Source organism: Danio rerio, chromosome 17 (assembly GCF_052040795.2).
Source record: "Danio rerio strain M-AB ecotype USA chromosome 17, GRCz13ab, whole genome shotgun sequence".
Classification (NCBI taxonomy): domain Eukaryota; kingdom Metazoa; phylum Chordata; class Actinopteri; order Cypriniformes; family Danionidae; genus Danio; species Danio rerio.
The window spans coordinates 56,326,092-56,330,000 of NC_141037.1; the positions used below are offsets into that span (position 1 = coordinate 56,326,092).

Genomic DNA, 3,909 nt, shown 5'->3' on the forward strand with positions numbered 1-3,909 from the left:
TGGTGTCATGTCTTTATTCATACATTCATATCCTTTTTGGCCTAGTCCCTTTATTCATCAGGGCCTTTCAGTTGCAACCCATTACTGGGAAACACCCATACATACTCACACACATGCGCTACAGACAATTTAGCTTAGTCCCTTTATTAATCCGGGGTCGCCACAGTGGAATGAACCGCCAACATATCCAGCAAGTATTTACGCAGCGAATGCCCGTCCAGCTGCAACCCATCTCTGGGAAACATCCACACACTCAAACACTACGGACAATTTAGCCAACCCAATTCACCTGTACCGCATGTCTTTGGGCTGTGGGGGAAACCGGAGCACCTGGAGGAAACCCGCAAAGGCAGGGAGAACATGCAAACTCCACACAGAAACGGCAACTGAGGCGAGGTTCGAACCAGCGACCTTGCTGTGAGGCGACAGCACTACCTACTGCGCCACTGCCTCGCCCCCAGAGGCCAGTGGGCAGATTTGGCCAGGATTAAACCCCTACTCTTTTCGAAGGACATCCTGGGATTTTTAACGACCACAGAGAGTCGGGACCTCGGTTTAACATCTCATCCGAAAGACGGAGATACTGGACAACAGACGCTTATTGGACAAGTTCAAGGTGAGTCAAAATGCATGATCAGTGCACAAAAACTCATAGAGAATGGTTGTCTCAAAATAAAAACAAATGAGTGCCACAGTGCTACAATAGATTACAACCTACATGAAATAGGCCTTTGTACAGTATTGTGTTGTAGCAGGTGTTAGGTGCTAACCTGAATTAGCTCAAAGTGATTTGAAGATTAATTTAAAGGGGGCTGCAAAGGAATCGATTCTTTAAGTGAAGCATATTTATAGATTCGAGAGGATCCCGTGCTTGGCTCGCCAATCAGATAATTCCTAACGCACTATAGATAACCACAGTTTTCTCATTAGTATGTTAGTCTTAAAGAATCCCCCCTACCCAGCCCTACTCCTTCTCTTTTCCAGATGGGCGACATAGCAGCCCAGTGATTAGCACTGTTGCCTCACAGCAAGAAAGTCTTTGGTTAAAGTCCCAACTAAAACAGTTAACGATTCTGTGTGGTTTGTTCGTTCTTCCCGTGCTCATGTGGGTTTTCCCCGGGTTCTCTGGTTTCCTCCTACAGTCCAAAAACAAACAACCTAAATAAAATGAACAAACCGAACTGATACCATAGCCAAGCTCTTAGCAAGTGTGCATCTCTCCTTAGCCTTCCCGTATATGTCATTAGCCAGGAATAAGTCAGGGGGAGTTCATCGAGATCTACTAGAGCTCAAACTCCCCCCTCGCCTTGCAAACTGGAGGAAGCCCAGGGCTCTCTCCCAGGACACCATGCCAAAAAAAGCTTTCAAGAGTTCACACTTAGCTGATGATTAATGATTTGGCATGCTGCCCTGGGAGAGAGCCCTGAGTTTGCAAGGCGAGAGGGGAGTTTGAGCTTGGGTAGATCTCGAGAACTCCCCTGCTGTAGTTGCTAATAAAGATTGCTCTTAAGAGAAAACTACTTACTAGGAGCATGTCTATGGTGCTTACATGCTTAAAACTTAAGCATGACATGACTCAAGCATAACATGAGCATGCTTAAGTTGAGCACCTCATGAGTTGTATGGTTTTGTGAAAATTCTTTCTAATGGCCAAGCCCTGCTGAAAAATCCAGCTTAAACCAGCCTAGGCTGGTTAGCTGGTTGACCAGCCTGGTTTTAGAGGGGTTTTGGCCATTTCTAGGCTCATTTCCAGCCTGGTCTTAGCTGGTCAGGCTGGAAAATGACCAGCCTAATCCAACTAAAACCAGCTTGACCAGCCTGGTTTAAGCTGGATATAGCTGGTTTTGGCTGGACTCCCAGATTGGCTAGGCTGGTCAAGCTGGTCATCTTCCAGCCTGACCAGCTAAGACCAGGCTGGAAATGGCTGGAAACCAGCCTGGAATTGGCCAAAACCCCTCTAAAACCAGCCAACCAGGCTAGGCTGGTTTAAGCTGGATTTTTCAGCAGGGAACAGATGAACGTGAGTTCTCCATCAACAAAGAGGTGTAAACATTTAACATGAATGAAGAACAGTTGCTGCCCAAAAATGTATGTGATCATGCGAGTGCTTGGTGCAGAAACCAGGTACTTCTTACAAAAGAGTTGCCGGGTGGGTACAGAATGTACCTAGATGAGGTAAAAAAAAGAAAAAAGAAAAGGACAAGGGATGAGCAGAAAACTAAAAGAAAAATAGCTGAAGATGAGCTTGAAGTTCTGCGGAAGAAAAGGAGAACTATCCACAGTGCACAAGACCCTTGAAAAAGATGCAGACAGCTTTGCAGAGAAAGCTAAAAGTAGGCAGGGGCGAAGATGGCCAACAGATTGATTAAGAATTAAAAAAACGCTGCAAGGAGAAGAGACAGGAATTTGATGAACTGAAAAAGGAGATGGAGAGAAAGGCTTCTGAGCTGTGAGAAATAATGCTGAGACAGACCAGTTCTAGGGTTACTGATTTAATTCAAAATGTTACACGTTAAAACTGATCACAAAGTCGAATACTACGACGATGATACAAGGAATATAGTTTACCTCAGATTTAGAAAACAAAATAAGCCTATGCCATAACTGACAAGTCACTCAACTTTTACTTTTAATAATATTAAAGAGGTTTACTATGTATTAATTATATATATTTGTTGGAATGCAGTGCACTATCCTTTGTTTCTTATTGGCTGTATTTAGATGTTTCTAATGTGCTGCATCTTGTACCGATAGCTAAATTGTTCATCGCTGGACTATTGTGCATCGCGACATGGTGTTACAATGTAATCTACTCAGCTAATGTTTCAGTTTGTAACTCATTCATTCATTTTCTTGTCAGCTTAGTCCCTTTATTAATCCGGGGTCACCACAGCGGAATGAACCGCCAACTTATGCAGCATGTTTTTAAGCAGCGGATGCCCTTCCAGCCGCAACCCATCTTTGGGAATGGATGGGAAACATCCACACACATTCATACACAACGGACAATTTAGCTCACAAAAATTCACCTGTACAGCAGGCACGTGCACACATAGGGCTCAACCTTGCAAAATGATCAAAAGTGTCCCCGCGACGCGGCACACCCTCGGTCCCGCTCTTCAGTAGATGCGCGACAACACAGGTGGGGGGGCAACCATGGCTCAGTGGTTTACATCGTCTCACAGCAAGTAGGTCGCTGGTTCGAGTCTCGCCTGATCTAGTTGGCATTTCTGTGTGGAGTTTGCATGTTCTTTCAATGTTCCCATGGGTTTCCCCCACAGTCCAAAGACATGTGGTACAAGTGAATGGGGTAACACAAAATTTGCAGTGGTGTATGAGTGTGAATGTGAGTGTATCGGTTGTGTAAAACATATGCCAGAATAGTTGGTGGTTCATTTTGCTGTGGAAATCCCTGATAAATGTAGGACTGAGCTAAAGGAAAAATAATGAATGCTTTTCGCTTAAGGTTGCTTTTCCTAGCATTTACTAGTGACACCTTTCTCTCTGATTCAGCTCATGTGTTAAATCAGACACTGGACACAACAGGTGATTATGTTGTTTAATTGAGTCTGTTGACACCAATAAAAAGAGCTTAACATGGGAATTTACACGTTAGCATAGAGAATGAGGTGAAAACAGGAACTAATGTTTTAAAGAGTATTCCAGAAGCTGCTTATATTGATGCGCCTCAAACAAGCCACTCAGGATCAGATCAGCTCAACCTTATACAATAAACTGAAAGACAATTGAGCTTCAGGTTATGTTTTAAACCCTACAAATACACTCACCGGCTATTTTATTAGGTACTCCTCACTAGTACCGTGTTTGACCCTCTTTTGCCTTCAGAACTGTCGTAATACTTTGTGGCATAGATTCAACAAGGCACTGGAAATATTCCTCAGAGATTTT

The 3,909-nt window shown here is 43.8% G+C and overlaps 3 protein-coding genes across 8 annotated transcripts in view; 2 read left to right on the forward strand and 1 right to left on the reverse strand.

Moving 5' to 3' along the window:
• galnt16 (UDP-N-acetyl-alpha-D-galactosamine:polypeptide N-acetylgalactosaminyltransferase 16) overlaps positions 1-3,909 on the forward strand; it is a 375,091-nt gene that overhangs the window by 287,021 nt on the left and 84,161 nt on the right. The window lies entirely within an intron of this gene.
• The window catches only part of zc2hc1c (zinc finger, C2HC-type containing 1C), an 835,825-nt gene that overhangs the window by 165,833 nt on the left and 666,083 nt on the right, over positions 1-3,909 (forward strand). The gene's annotated exons all lie outside the window — the stretch shown is intronic.
• LOC110437792 (uncharacterized) overlaps positions 2,480-3,909 on the reverse strand; it is a 7,655-nt gene continuing 6,225 nt past the window's right edge. For 5 of the 6 annotated variants that reach the window (XR_015512417.1, XR_015512419.1, XR_015512418.1 and 2 more), the window contains one exon: positions 3,546-3,909. This exon is cut by the window's right edge. The gene's annotated coding sequence lies outside the window, so the exon portion shown is untranslated. 6 annotated transcript variants of the gene reach the window in all.